This window comes from Erythrolamprus reginae, chromosome 11, assembly GCF_031021105.1.
Source record: "Erythrolamprus reginae isolate rEryReg1 chromosome 11, rEryReg1.hap1, whole genome shotgun sequence".
Lineage (NCBI taxonomy): Eukaryota > Metazoa > Chordata > Lepidosauria > Squamata > Dipsadidae > Erythrolamprus > Erythrolamprus reginae.
This window is the reverse complement of record NC_091960.1, coordinates 18,144,183-18,160,446: the sequence shown is the minus strand read 5'-3', so window position 1 is coordinate 18,160,446 and position 16,264 is coordinate 18,144,183.

Below are 16,264 nucleotides of genomic sequence, written 5' to 3'. Positions count from 1 at the left end.
GATGAGATCTAAGACAGTGATGGCAAACCTTTTTTCTTCGGGTGCCGAAATAGTACACATGCGTGCATGTGCCTACAACTATAGTCAATTATTATATATTATTATTATTATTATTATTATTATTATTATTATTATTATTATTTATTAGATTTGTATGCCGCCCCTCTCCATAGACTTGGGGCGGCTCACAACAATAACAAAAACAATGTAAGAACAAATCTAATAATTTAAAAAACACTAAAAAACCCATTATTAAAAGCAAACATACACACCAACATACCATGTATAAACTGTATAGGCCCAGGAGAGATGTCTCAGTTCCCCCATGCCTGACGGCAGGGATGGGTCTTAAGAACTTTACGAAAGGCAAGGAGGGTGGGGGCAGTTCTAATCTCCGGGTGCCACTGCTCCCCCATTTCCTGACTTCCAGTAGGCCCAGTAGATCCATTTTTCACCCTCTCCAGGCTCCAGAGGCTTTTGTGGAGCTTGGGGTGGTCAAAAATGCCCTCCCCTGCCACCCTGGAAGCCCTCTAGAGGCCAAAAAGGTCCTCCCAGAGGTGAATGGAGGTTGCCCCAAAGGTTCTTTTCAATAGGCAACTGAACTCTCTTGGGGGGGGGGGTTTCTCCAAGGTGCACAGAAGCAAAAACACACTAGGAGGCACCTTTGTGCACACAGGAGAATAGAAGCTGTGCGCACAGCACAACTTTTGCTATCGGTGCGCCATCTTCATCCATAGCAAAACTCTGCACCTTCGGGAGGGCAAAAAATGGGCTTTCCACTGGAAGTTGGGGAACAGGGGGATGTGCTTACATGCACGGGGGGCAGGGCAGTGTGCAGTGAAGGGCTGCACAAATTTTTACTATGACACAGTGGGCATGGCTTATTTTGTGGGTGTGGCTTGCCAACCATTTGACCAGGTGGGAGTGGCTTGATGATCGTGTGACTGGAAGGTTGCTTAAAGGTCATGTGACTGGCTTAAATGTTGGCCTACTTGACGTCACTCACATCAAGGGTTTGGGTTAGGGTGCCTGGCCTCTCCTCGCCTCAAAAAGATACAATTTCCCTTACTATTACTGAACATCCAAAATATACTATTTAATTCTATTTATATATGCCATATGTGTACATACATATTACACATAGGCACACAAAAATATACATTATCTACTATACAAACTGTATGTGTATGTACACACACATGCACAGTTCTTCTAAAATCATACACATTCAACCTCATTTACTGCAATAGGAAAAACATACCCAGAGCCCAGAAAGGAAAAAAAGAGAAAAAAATTCAATTTTTTTCTACTGGTTCTGCGTACTGACCAAAATTTTTCTACTAGTTCTGCGTACTGGACCATACCCATAGTGGCCCATCAATGATAGTGTGGGAGGGTGTCAAGCACACATGTGAAGGTGGTGGTGGACATTGAATTAAGGGTCCGGGCACTCATGTGTACGCGATAGTGTGCACATGTGCGCTTTTGGCACCCAAGGGAGAAAAGATTCGCTATCACTGATATATAGACTAATACAAAATATGTTTGTCTGTTTTTTTCCATTCCCACCCACCCCAAAAGGAAAGCTGAACTACAAACATATATTTTAAATAAGAAAATGAACTCATAAACAAGCCCCTGTATGCCTTCCTTTCTTATCGTCCTTATTAGAAGCATCTTCACATGAAAACCGTACGTCCTTACCACCTAAGAGCCTCTTAGGCAAAGCTTTATTCCTAAAGATAATTAGCGCAGAAATAGCTTTCTGGAGGTTTTCTTTCCTCTACCAGTTCCACCTGGTGCTTAACTCACTTCAATCAGCTTAAAATGCTGACCAAAATTAGAGCGACAAATTACTAAATGTATTCCATTATAAATCAGTAATATAATGCCACCAAGGGTTTACTGTGAAGAGCTGAGATGAAAACGGGGGGGGGGGGGCAGACTTCTAGAAAAGAATATCTTAGTGTGTATTTATTTTTATACAGCTATAGAGGCATTTTGTTCTTCTTCCAGTTTTTCTCCTCAGTTATCGTTCAAAGAGGTTGGCATGGATTGATTGATTGATCGATTGATTGATGGCTGATCAATTAATTAATTAATTGTTATGTCGCCCTTCTCCTTAGACTCAGAACAGTTTACAACATTTTAGCAACAGCACTTTTTAACACAGCCAGCATATTGTCCCCACAATCTGGGTCCTCATTTTACCCATCTCAGAAGGATGGAAGGCTGAGTCAACAATGAGCCAGTGATAAGATTTGAACCTGCAGATCTAGCAGTCAGCTTTAGTGGGCTGCAGTACAGCACTCTACCCACTGCATCACCTCGGCTCAGTATACCCCGCAAGGGGTATCAGAAAAAGTCAAGATTCTACTCACCAGCCTGTGACCAAAATCCCAACCTTTTGTGTTTGTGTCACAGTGTGCACATAAGGAGGGGGGAGGCTTTGATTATTTGATCATGCTGCTGTCTTGGCAGTGTGGATGGGGCATATTTTAAAATTTACTTCATATCAGGAGTGCCCATATGAACAAATACCATGTCAGAGTTGCTTAGTCATACATTGGCTAACAACATAGCAGGCATGGTCCACCGTGAAACATCCATTATCAAGAAAGATAAGTAATTTCCCAGGAAGAATAGAATAAAATGGAATGGAATGGAGTAGGTTAGGGTAGGGTAGGACAGGACAGAATAGAATAGAATGACAGAGTTGGAAAGGACTTTGGAGGTCTTCTAGTCCAATCCCCTGCTTAGGCAGGAAATCCTACGCTACTTCAGACAAATTGTTATCCAATGGTTATCTTAAAAAATTCCAGTATTGAAATATTCACAATTTCTGGTGGCAAGTTGTTCCACTGATTAATTGTTCTAACTGTCAGGAAATTTTCCCTTACTTTTAAGTTGCATCTCTCCTTGTTTAGTTTCTACCCATTACTTCCACCCAAAGTACCCTCAGGTGCTTTGGAGAATAGGTTGACTCCCTCTTCTTTGCGGCAACCCCTGAGATATTGGAACACTGCTATCATGTCTTCCCTAGTCCTTCTTTTCATTAAACTAGCCATGCTCAGTTCCTGCAACCGTTCTTCATATGTTTTAGCCTTCAGTCCCCTAATCATCTTTGTTGCTCTTTTCTGTACTCTTTTACTATTACAGTTGAACAAAATTTAAACCTTAAAACGAACAGATTAACATTAGAAATCAAGGAAAAATAACAAACTGAATATTATATAATTATATTATATTATATGATATGGGAAGTATTTTATCAATGGTTAGAAAATAAAAGGGAGTCTGGAAATGGGGAAGACTAAGGAATAATTGAAAATATACTGCTCAAAAAAATAAAGGGAAAAATCAAAGAACACATCCTAGATCTGAATGAATAAAATATTCTCATTGAATACTTTGTTCTGTATAAAGTTGAATGTGCACAAGAAATTGTTTGTCAATCAGTGTTGCTTCCTAAGTGGACAGTTTGATTTCACAGAAGTTCGATTTACTTGGAGTTATATTGTGTTGTTTAATTGTTCCCTTTATTTTTTTGAGCAGTGTATATTAAGGTGCAAGTATCAGTAAGATGTAAATTGTAATGCAATTGTAATGTACATGTAAGGTGAAAATCATGATGTTTAATGTTAATATGGTACAATTGTAATATATTAAACAATTAAACATTGTAAAGCTCTTAATGTCTTCTAATAATAAGACATTAAGAGCTTTACAATGTTTAATTGTTTAATATATTACAATTGTAAGTTTAGAGAAATACCAATGTGAATGTGAACATTCCCTACTCTCCTTGCCTTTCGTAAGCTCCTTAAAACCCACCTTTGTCGTCAGGCATGGGGGAACTGAGACATCTCCCCCGGGCATATACAATTTATGCATGGTATGTTTGTGTGTATGTTTGCTTAGTAAATGGGTTTTTTTAAATATTTTAAACTATAATTTAGATTTGTCATGAATTGTTGTATTCTGTTGTGAGCCGCCCCGAGTCTGCAGAGAGGGGCGGCATACAAATCTAAATAATAAATAAATAAATAAATAAATGTTGTAAATGGTGAAGGATGTTGCACAGAGAGATATATACAGAGGGCACATTGCTTAAGGAAAGATGGAATGTTTGTATTTTTGAAATTAAAAAAATATATATATTTTTTTTAATTAAAACCTTGAAATAGTTCAACCATGTTCCCCAAACCTGGAAAACCTACTCCAAATTGAGAACAATTAAAACTCAGACCATATGTTTTCTGAATAGATTTTATCTCAGAGCTATACTCGTACATCATTGATGGGGACGGTCAAGTACACAGAACTGGTAGAAAAAAATTGAATTGCCCCCCCCCCCTTCTGGGCTCTGGGTATGTTTTCTTATCACAGTAAATGAGGTTGAATGTATATAATTTTAAAAGATCTCTCTCTGTGTGTGTGTGTGTACATACACATACAGTTTATAGAGTAGATACTATATATTTTTGTGTGCCTGTATGTAATATGTATGTACACATATGGCATATATACACAGAATTAAATAGTATATTTTGGATGTTCAGTAATAGTAGAGAAGAGAAGGATTTAGGGGTAGTGATTTCTGACAGTCTCAAAATGGGTGAGCAGTGTGGTCGGACAGTAGGAAAAGCAAGTAGGATGCTTGGCTACATAGCTAGAGGTATAACAAGCAGGAAGAGGGAGATTGTGATCCCCTTATATAGAGCGCTGGTGAGACCACATTTTGAATACTGTGTTCAGTTCTGGAGATATTGACAAAATTGAACGGGTCCAAAGATGGGCTACAAGAGTGGTGGAAGGTCTTAAGCATAAAACGTATCAGTAAAGACTTCATGAACTCAATCTGTATAGTCTGGAGAACAGAAGGAAAAGGGACATGATCGAAACATCTAAATATGTTAAAGGATTAAATAAGGTCCAGGAGGGAAGTGTTTTTAATAGGAAAGTGAACACAAGAATAAGGGGACACAATCTGAAGTTAGTTTTCTGTCATCAGTCTTCTATGTTTCTATAGTAAATAGATAGAGAAATTGTATCTCTTTAAGGTGAGGAGAGGCCAAGCACCCAAACCTCAACCCACACCCTTGACATGAGTGACATGAAGTTGGACACCTTTAAGCCAGTCTCATGATCTTTAATCCACCCCCCGGTCACATGATCGTCAAGCCACTCCCACCTGGTCACATGGCCGGCAAGCCACACCCATAAAATAAGCCACGCTCACACTTAACAATGATCTAAAGGGTCGCCATCAGTGAGCTGTTGGATAGTATTACTTGCTCTGTTGTGTAAATGTTTGGGTGGTTCAGGGTGGGGAGTTTGTGGTGGGTGGGACTTTTTTTGGGTTGTTATGTGTGTTGGGACTGGTCATATGACCTTTTTTGTATAATGTGTAAACACATACAGTGACAATAAAGTATGTATTATTTTATTTCATTTAAAATTTTGGTAGCTACACACAAACCTATTACCCAATCATGTATTTAAAAATGATATTTAAAGAAAGAGTTTCCAATTGGCAATTTGGGAAAAAGAAGGAAAAGGGTTGGGAAGCCCCTCCTTCAACAGTTTCTTTGCAAATGTTTGTCCCTTCAGCAGTCAGTCGAAACTGCACTTGTGCCTTTTGACCACACAGGGGTGGTAGGGAATTAAGAAACAGGATGGCTGCCACTTTACTAGACATGGCTGGGCCCTCAGGCAGTCCTAATCAAGCAGGGGGAAAGTGGAAGCCAAAGCCCAGGATTACTGCCAGCTGGGATCTTACCATCTGCAAAAGAAGGACCTATCTATTTCAATTTCACCAAGCCAAACTCTGCAGAAGAGCTTGCATGATCGCTCCCCCAGATGTTCAGCTAAATTGTGCCTATTTTTAGCAAGTTTTATCAGTACGAACTCAGAATGGGATCTTAATGTTAGCACTAAACTTGGCAAATTAATTTGCCTAGGAATTACTCAGAGCAGTCATGGGCTGCTGCCTACACGGGAGCGGGGGGACGCAGCGGGAGTACCAAAAATGGACCTTACATATAGTACATGATGTATATTTTTGAGTGCCTGTGTATAATATGTACAGTATGTACACATATGGCATATATTCATGTAGGATTAAATAGTATATTTTGGATGCTCAGTAATAGTAAATATCTTGTATCTCTTTGAGGCTAGGAGAGGCCAGCCAACCTAAGACCTGCGCTTGCATGTATACACACACATACAGTTTATATGTAGATAATATATATTTTTGTGTGCCTGTGTGTAATATGTATGTACACATATGGCATATACAGTATACATAGAATTAAAGAGTATATTTTGAATATTCAGTAATAGTAAATAGATAGGGAAATTGTATCTCTTTGAGGCAAAAGAGGCCAGGCACCCTAAACCAAACCCTTGATGTGAGTGAATATGTAAACAGTTGCGGGCCTACCTGGACTACTCACAGTCACTCATGCCATTATCACCTGGAGGTTCAATTACTGCAATGCTCTCTACGTGGGGCTACCTTTGAAGAGTGTTCGGAAACTGCAAATCATGCAAAATGAAGCCGCACAAGCAGTTATGAGCCTTCTAAGGCATGCCCATATCTCTCCAGAACTCCGTGGACTGCATTGGCTGCTGATTGGTTTCCAGACACAATTCAAAATGTTGGTTATGACTTATAAAGCCCTACATGGCATCGGGCCAGATTACTTGCAGGACCGCCTCCTGCCGCATGAGTCCCAGCGACCGGTTAGGTCCCACAAAGTCGGCCTTCTCCAAGTCCCGTCATTCTAGACAATGTCGCTTGCCGGGACTTGGGGAAAGAGCCTTCTCTGTGGGGGCCCCAGCCCTCTGGAAGCAGCTCCGCCTGGAGATTCATACTGCCCCCACCCTCCTTGCCTTCCATAATGCCTATGCTGCCAGACGTGAGGTTCTAGCCCTCTGGTCGACGAGTGTAAGTATGTCTGTTGTTCAAATGGGAATGAGTGATTTTTAAATGTTATTAGGGTTTTTAGAGCAATTAGTTAAATTAATTGGATTTTTAGATAATGATATTGTCTTTTGATATGTTGTAAGCCGCTCGGAGTCCTCGGAGAGGGACGGCATATAAATCCAATAAATAAATAAATAACAGATTGCTTCATTTAAAAGCAGGAGACATGCTGCAATTCTTTTGACACAGGGATCCCCAAAGGTGGCAACTTTAAGATTTGTGGACTTCAATTCCCACAATTCTCCACTATGGAGAATTCTGGGAGTTGAAGTGCACAAGTCTTAAAAGTTGCCCAAGTTTGAAGGCCTCTGTTTAATGCAATCTTAAGCTTCTCTTTCAAAAATATTAGTCATCTTGGCTCCTAGACTCTTGCTCCATGGGTACATTATTGCCATTTCATATTACTAGCAAAGAAGCCTGACAGCTACTAAGAAAATTACTTTTTATTAGGTGGGTCATTCGTATTCAGTCTCTAATACAACCCATTAACATTCTCCTTTTTAAAAAAAAAAATACATTCTGATACAAGGTGGACTATAAATACATGCCATACCCTATGCCTGAGTCAAGAATGTGCCTGCACATATTCATAGATCCTCTCTAATGTTCATGGAATGCCCGAGACTTCTTAGCATGCTGGTAAGGCGCTCTTTGAAACAGGTGTTCAATCGGGGGGGGGGGGATCAGCACCAGTGATCTGATCACAGAAGTTAATTGAAGAAGAGTGGCCTGCGAGGGACACAGCTCAGCAGGAAAGCACGGGCTTTGCATGTAAAAAGTTGCAGGTTCAGTCTCTAGTTTGGCTGAACAAGGAGGGATGTTGTCTAAAATGCGGCAAACACATACATGAGATGGCATCTCAATTTTTCAAAGCAGCAAGCAATACAATTTTTAAGCATGGAATTCCACCCCGAAATATGTTCTGGCATCCATTTTTGCTTTTCAGAGGAAATATTTTTTTGACTTCTGGGCAGCATTTTTTTTTTTACCACAGCATTACACGTTTTCTTCCCCGGGCAGCAAAAAGGCTTGATGTTTAAAAGCAGCAACCAATACCATGTTTTAGGCATGGAATTCCACCCCAAATTATGTTCTGGCGTCCGCATGCTCAGGAAGCAAAATCCCCCGGGCACCAAAAAAGCTCAATTTTTAAAAAGCCACTCCGAGTCTGCGGAGAGGGGCGGCATACAAAGCTAATATATTATTATTATTATTATTATTATTATTATTATTATTATTATTATTATTATTGGGATGCGCACAAGAGAGATTTCATCTATTTTTTTGTGTCCATGCATCCACAGAAGCAAATGATAGCTGAAATATCTCTCTCATCCCATCATAATATGTTGCTTCCTGCACATGCGCAGAAGCAAAATCTCACTCAGTTGCACGCTTGCATGTGCCAGAGACACAAAGCTGCGCACACAGCTAAATATTAGCTACCGGTGCAACATCCTTATCCATACCAGTAATAACCCGCTCCTGCTTCAAAGGCTGGGGAGTTCTTGTTGATTTGGCACTTTTGTCTTTCTACCGCAGAAATTAAATCAGAGTTACCTAAATAAGAGTCAGGAAAATCACATTCCCATTCAAATCCAAAGAAAAAGTATACAGAGAACTAAAAATTCCCCAAGAAACTTTTGGGTTGCCTTAGTGTCACCATGTGGTCAGCAATAAGTGGGTAGAGGAATGCCCTAAATTTATCTTTCTCCCACCTTCAAGTGAAGATCTGTGATAAGCCCTCCCCTCTTCCTCAAAAAAAGAGGGGGAAAATCAAATGAAAGGATGTTGTCCGAAAAGGACAAAGAGAGGCATCAATAGTCTTTGGAACTGAGCTGAAAATTCAGGCCAATGCTTTGTCTGAACATCTGTGAATCCTTGAAGAGGCCACAAAGGACTCAGTGCAGCCCTCTCCTACCATTTCTCTTTAACATCCTGGGAAATTTCTTTTCAGTATTTTCATTGTCGGCGGTGTGAATGGGGTGAGCAGGCCAGAAGGAAAATCCGTGCGTGCATCCCATCGGAAAGCTCATTTGGGAACATCAAGGATTTCCCCCTAGGCTTGTTCAGTTCACTGATGATGTTACCTAGTTTGAGCCATGAAACGTCAGCAAGAAAACAACCACACACAGAAAGTGCCCAGAACCTCTCGTTTCAACCCTGGCTACAAATATTCTCCTTTGTAAGAAAGGGCTTCTGCCTCCTGAGCTAACGGCAGTGAGCTCAACAGAATAACAGAGTTGGAAGGGACCTTGGAGGTCATCTAGTCAAGCTTCCTGCTCAGGCAAGAAACTCTATACCAATGATGGCAAACCTATGGCACGGGTGCCACAGGTGGCATGTGGAGCCATATCTGCTGGCACGCAAGCCATTGCCCTAGCTCAGCTCCAACGTACATGTGTGTGCCAACCAGCTGCTTTTTAGCTCACAAAAAGGCTGTGGGGGGTGTTTTCTGTTTCCAGAAAGCTTTGGGGGGGGGAGTGGAGGACATTTTTACCCTCCCCTGGCTCCAAGGAAGCTTTTGGGGCCTGGGGAGGGTGAAATACAAGCCTACTGGGCCCACCAGAAGTTGGGAAACAGGCCATTTCCAGTCTCCAGAGGACCTATGGGAGGGAACTGTTTTTACCCTCCCCAGGCATTGAATTATGGGTGTGGGCACTCGCGCATGTGCAATAGCCCATGCCCATGCTCTTTCAGCACCCGAGGAAAAAAAGATTCACCGTCACTGCCCTATACCATTGCAAACAAATTATTGGCCATCATCTTTTTTTTAAAAATAAATTTTATTGATTTTATAAGTTTACAAAAAACAAACATATAACAGTGCACAGTGCATGTGCCCATCACCAAACAACACCCCCACCCCATCACCCCCACCACCCCTATAGGAGGATTCAAAGACTTTTGAATTATTTGTCTATCTATTGATCCTTGGCTCTATCTTGAACGCTTTTTTTTTTTTACTAAAAGAGTGATTGTAGTTTATTTTTCGTATTTACATCACAGATTCTACTTAACATATAATCTTTTACCTTGTTCCATCGCACCATCAGCTTCTCTAGTTTATTCTCATCAAAATTATTTAATCTTATTTCCATAATTTCAAAGTGTATGTAATCCACCATGTACCAATACCAATTCTGTAGTGTCCATTTTGTAGAGTCTTTCCATCCTAATACTATCACCGCTTGAGCACTTTCCAATGCTGCAGTTTTAATTTCTTTAGATTCTCCTAGTTCCCTATATTTAATTAAGATTGCTGTTTCTTTTGTAATTATCCAATTAATATTTAACATTTTATTAATTTCATTCTGGACTACCTTCCAGAATTTCTGTATTTCTATACATTCCCAGATCATGTGCATAAAGATTCCTTTTTTCTGGCATCCATGCCAGCATTTACCTTTCTCTTTCCCCTGGAAGTATGCAAGTTGTGCAGGTGTATAATACCACTTATGTAAGATTTTTCTTGTCATCTCTTTAACTCTCGTGTTTTTAATCTTATATATGTTTACTATTATTTCTTCCATTTCTCTTTCGTCTATTTGTAAGTCATCCTGCCAACATCTTGTTAAACTTTTAACTACCTCTTCTTGCCTCTGCAATAGCATTCTATATATGTTACTGGCTTGTCCTTTACTTTCATTTATCTTTACCCTTATTATTTTTTCCAAGTTATTTTCTTCTCGTAAGAAGGCTTCTTTATTCTCACTTTTATTTAACCATGTACATATTGCATTAATCTGCAACCATTGCTGTTTACCGATCAGCCATTCCAATCTAGTTCTACTAACTCTTCCATCTTTCTCATATAGCTGTTCCATTCTCATTACCCCTTTACTATTTAATATTTTAATGATTCTAATTAAATTAGCCTCATTCCCTATATTCAGTGCATGCAACGTTGATAGCTTGGATAACTTTATTCCACTTGTCCTCTGCCATTTAAGCCATATTTCTAAACATGCTTTAAAAGAATCACTTAGGGTACTGATTTCAATTCTATTCCAACTTTTAAATAATAATTCTTTATTATTTATATTATTAATTTCTCTTTCTAATTCTACCCATTTCTTTTCCCCCCATAACTGTAGCTCGATTAACCTTTCAATTTGAAATGCATTTCTATATATTACTAGAGATGGGCTTCCCCAACCTCCTTCTTTTTCTTGTGCATACTGCCAATGCTTCCTTATTCTAGATTTTTTCTCTCCTTCAATCCAAAAGTTTAGTCTATTATCCCATTCTCTTAATTTTGCCTCAGGAAAACTGCCCGGTAAAACTTGAAACAAATACATCATCTTTGGTATTATCATCATCTTAAGGGCCCTTATCTTAGCCATTCTTCCTAACTTTTTTCCCTTCCAATTTTTGATCTGCTTCTGGATTTTTTTCCATATTAAGTTATAATTGGCCGTTGTTATTTTGGATGGATTTTTAAATAACCAAATTCCCAAATATTTCATTTTTTTACAACCTAATTTCAATCCTGAGATTTTTTGAATTTCAATTTGCTCTTTGGGGCCAGTATTTAAGCATATTATCTCTGATTTTTCTATATTAACCTTAAGCCCAGATTGATCTTTAAATTCTTGAAGTAATATCATTATTTTTTTCATCATTTCAATTGGGGTTTCAGACATTACTATAGCATCATCTGCAAATAAGTTTAATTTCAATTCAAGTTCCCCTATTTGATAGCCTCTCCATTCCTTATCATTTCTAATTTTATTTGCTAAGGTCTCGATTGCTAATGCAAATAGCATTGGGGATAATGGGCAACCCTGTTTAGTTCCGTTTTGAATTTTAATCATTTCTGTTCTATTGCCATTTACTCTAATTTGAGCTACATTATCCTTATATATTGTTTCTATAACTTTACAAAATTTATTTCCCATATTTAAATCTTTACATAGTTGAAATAGGTATTCATGATTAACTTTATCAAAGGCCTTATAAACATCTAATTTTAAAATGCTTAATTTCCTTTTGATACTGGTAGCATGATGTAGAACATTAATCACGTTTCTTATTGGTTCAAAGATTTTCCTTCCTTTCACAAATCCATATTGATCTTCTCCAATTATTTTTGGTAGTATATTCTCCACCCTATTTGCCAATATTTTCATAAATATTTTGTAGTCCTGATTTAACAAGCTAATAGGGCGATAGGAACTAGGGTCCGTTAAATCACGATCTGGTTTTGGGACTGTTATAATTTCTGACATTTTCCACGTCTGTGGAGTTTCAAAAGTTTCCATTACATTATTAAACAATTTCTCCATATACGGTAATAATTCGTTCATATACACTTTATAATATTCAGCTGTAAAACCATCTGGACCAGGAGCTTTAGCAGGTTTCAATCCCTTAATAACTCTAGATATCTCCTCACTTGTAATTTTTGCATTTAACATTTGACTGTCCTCTTTCTTTAATTGCTTTTTAACCTCTGAAGTTTGTGAAACAACATACTCTTTTTTATATAATTCCCCATAAAAGTCTCTCATTATTTTTTCCATTTCTACAGTATTACGTTTTATTAGACCATCCTTATCTTTTAAAGCAGAGATAAAAGATTTCTCTTTTCTTTTTTTTAAATAATGTACCATTTGCTTCATAGATTTCTTGTTCCAGCTTCTAATTCTATGTTTCATAATAATCTTCATTTTATTCCAATTTTCCTCATCAAGTAATTGCAATTGCTTTTTCTTAAATGATAGTAATAAATTCCATTCTCTGTTTCTTGTAATTTTTAAAGTTTCTTGGATTAATTCTATCTCTTTTAATAGATTATTCCTCTTAACATTCCAGGATTTCCTAAGGAAAGCTTCCGTACTAATGCAGTTACCTCTCATCACTGCTTTATGTGTATCCCAGACTATTGTTTCTTTAACCTCGCCTGTTGCATTAATACTAAAAAATCCATTGAGTTCCTTTTGTAATTTAGTTCTGCTCTCCTCATTTGCAGAGACAATGGGGTTATACCTCCAAATTCTTTGTTTGTTACAAACCTCTATTTCTAACACAGCTAACATAGGAGCATGATCTGATAGCCAGATGGCTTTCACTTCTGCTTTCTTCAACTTAACCTTATCTGTTTTATTAATTAACATGTAATCTATACAGCTAAATTTATTATGTCTTGCAGAATAGAAAGTGTCTCTTTTAACCACATTTTGATGAAGGTCCATCATATTAATTTTATTTAAATGTAACTTTTTCTTATCCCCCTTCCCTGTTGTTAATTCCAAATTAAAATCACCTGCTAAAACCACTATACCTTCCGCAAAATTATCTAATTTCCGTTTTACATTTATTATAAATTGTTTTGCATTTACGTTAGGGGCATAAATAACCGCTAGAGTTACTAGATTATTTCTTATTTTCCCCTTAATAAATAACATTCTACCATCCTTGTCTCTCTTAATATTGCTTAACTGAAAATCCACTCTTCTATGAACCATTATTGCCACCCCTCTGGATTTGTTCGTTCCTTTCGAATGATAAACTCTTTCCCATTCAATATTTGTTACTAATTTATTTGTTTTTTCCCTTCCCTTATGGGTCTCCGACAAGAATAAAATATCTGCTTTACAGTCTTTAGCTAGCTTCATGATTCTACATCGCTTTTTCTGTGATGAAAGACCATTTACATTGAGAGATAGAAGGCCTAAATCACCCATTTACATAAACTAAATGCATTTCCTCTTTCAACAAAACAGAGCCTACCAGAGAATTGTTTATTTTCCCAAAGAATCCACACCCTTGTGCCCCTCCCCTGACCTTCCCACAGGGGAAGGCAACGGAAAAAAAACCTTCCGTTACTGAGAGGCACTCTTAGATCTACGTTCCCTCTGAAAGCCCTCCCTTCTCCCCCATTTTACAAAACAATAAAAGATTCCCCCCTCCTTCCCTCCTCTCCCTTTATTAACTAGCGTGAACCCCCAACAAGAAGTACAAAAGTATGAAAAAAAAAGTTAATTAGTTGAAAAACTTAATACCATATTAGCACGACAACTCAGTTCAGTTTATTATTTTTTCTTCTGTCTGGTCACACGAGGCTGATCATGCTTCTCCGATTGCAGTGAGGCCAATTCTCTTTGAAGTTCGGCAATCTTCTCCTCCTTGGTTTGTTCTGACTCGCGAAACGGTTCTGCTGCATCTGGCCGGTCGATCGATGCCTGGGTGGCCATCATCTTCTTACAAATTTCCAGTGTTGGAGCATTCACAACTTCTGGAGGCAAGCTGTTCCAATGATTAATTGTTCTCACTGTCGGGAAATTTCTCCTTAATTCTAAGTTGCTTCTCTCCTTAATTAGTTTCCACGCATTGTTTCTTGTCCTACCCTCAGTTCAAGGGTGGGTTCCTCCTGGTTCATACCAGATCGCCCAAACTGTTAGCCACCCACTGATGATGTAATTTTGGCATCACGGATCCGGTTCTGTCTGTTAACTCTCATCCAGACCCTCACAGCCTCTAGGCACTGGCACTTCATATCCAATGCTTCACTGAACTGACTCTGGGTGGAGATATATAACTGGATGTCATCAGCATATTGTCATCAGATGATCTCACCCAGTGAAATTTCATGTAGATGTTAAATAGGAGAGGAGACAGGACCGAACCCTGAGGCACCCCGCAAAAAAGGGATCTGGGGGTTGACCTCTGTCCTCCTACCAACACCGACTGTGATTGGCCAGAGAGATAGGAGGAGAACCACCATATCACTGTGCCTCCCACTCACAACTCCCTTGGTCGTCACAGAAGGATACCATGGACAATGATATTGAAAGCAGATGAGAGGACAAGTAGCACCAAGATAGAGGAATGATCTCCATCTCGGGCTCGCCAGAGATCATCCAAAAGAGTGACCAAAGCAGTTTGCGTGCTGTAGCCAGGTCTGAAGCCTGATTAAAAAGGATCTAGATAATCCATTTCAACCAATGAGTGTAGGAGTTGGAGTGCCACCACTTTCTCTATAACCTTTCCAACAAAGGGTAGGTTAAAAACTGGATGAAAGTTCTTTCATTCAGTTGGATCCAGGGAAGGCTCCTTGAGGAGGGGCCTCACAACTATTTCCTTTAATGGTTGCAGGAAGGACCCCTCCCTTGAGGAGGCGTTAACCAAAGCCTGGAGCCAGCCTCATTTCACCTCCCTGCTTGCCGAAAACAACCAGGAGGAGCACAAATCCAATAAACACGTGGAGAACTCATCTCTCCCATAGCCTTGTCTACATCCTCAGGAGTCACAACACAACACTGCTGAAATCTCTGTCTGAATTGCCCAATCAGAGCCCAGGTCCATCCAAATCTGAGTGATTTTATCTGACAGAAACTGAACAAATTCCTCAGCCCTGCAAGGACTCCTTCATTCCCTCTGCATTGAGAAGGGAATGAGTCACCCTAAAGAGGGTGGCTGGGCACGAATCAGCGGATGCAATAAGTGTGGAAAAATGCAAACACTTTGCTGCCTGTATTGCCACTAAGTATGTCCTCATAAAGGCTCTTAACAGTGTTCAGTCAGATTCGGAGTTACTGGTTCTCCAGCGTCGATCTAGACATCTCTTCTGGCTGGAGCTCCTCGGTGAACCATGGAGCTTTCCTGGATCTACCACCACAGAGAGGTCGCAAAGGCTCAATCCAGTCCAGTGCCCCGATGACGTCCTGTTCCAGACAACCACCAGGGACTCAGACGAATTGTGGACAAGGGAGTCAGGTATTTCCCCAGGCTCCCTCTGAAATCCTTCAGGACCCACTAGGTGTCTGGGGCGGAACCACTTAATCAGCTCCACCTCCCTGAGATAGGGTAGTGGTACCTGAAAATCTAACCTCAGAAGGAAATGATCTGACTATGACAAGGGAGAAGCATCTATACCCCTTAATTCCGGATAAATAAGGCAATGGGTCCAGATGGCATCCACCCCAGAGTTCTTAAAGAACTGAGATTTGTCATTGCTACCCCCCTGACTGATTTGTTTAACCAATCCCTGTTAACAGGAGATGTTCCTGAGGATTGGAGAATGGCCAGTGTTGTGCCTATCCACAAGAAGGGCAATAGAGAAGAAGCGGGTAACTATAGGTCAGTTAGCTTGACATCAGTTATAGTTAAAATGATGGAGACTCTACTCAAAAAGAGGATAAATCAGCACCTAAAAAACAACAACTTATTGGACCCAAATCAGCATGGCTTTACTGAAGGCAAATCATGTCAGACTAATCTCATTGATTTCTTTGACTATGTCACAAAAGTGTTGGATGAAGGTGG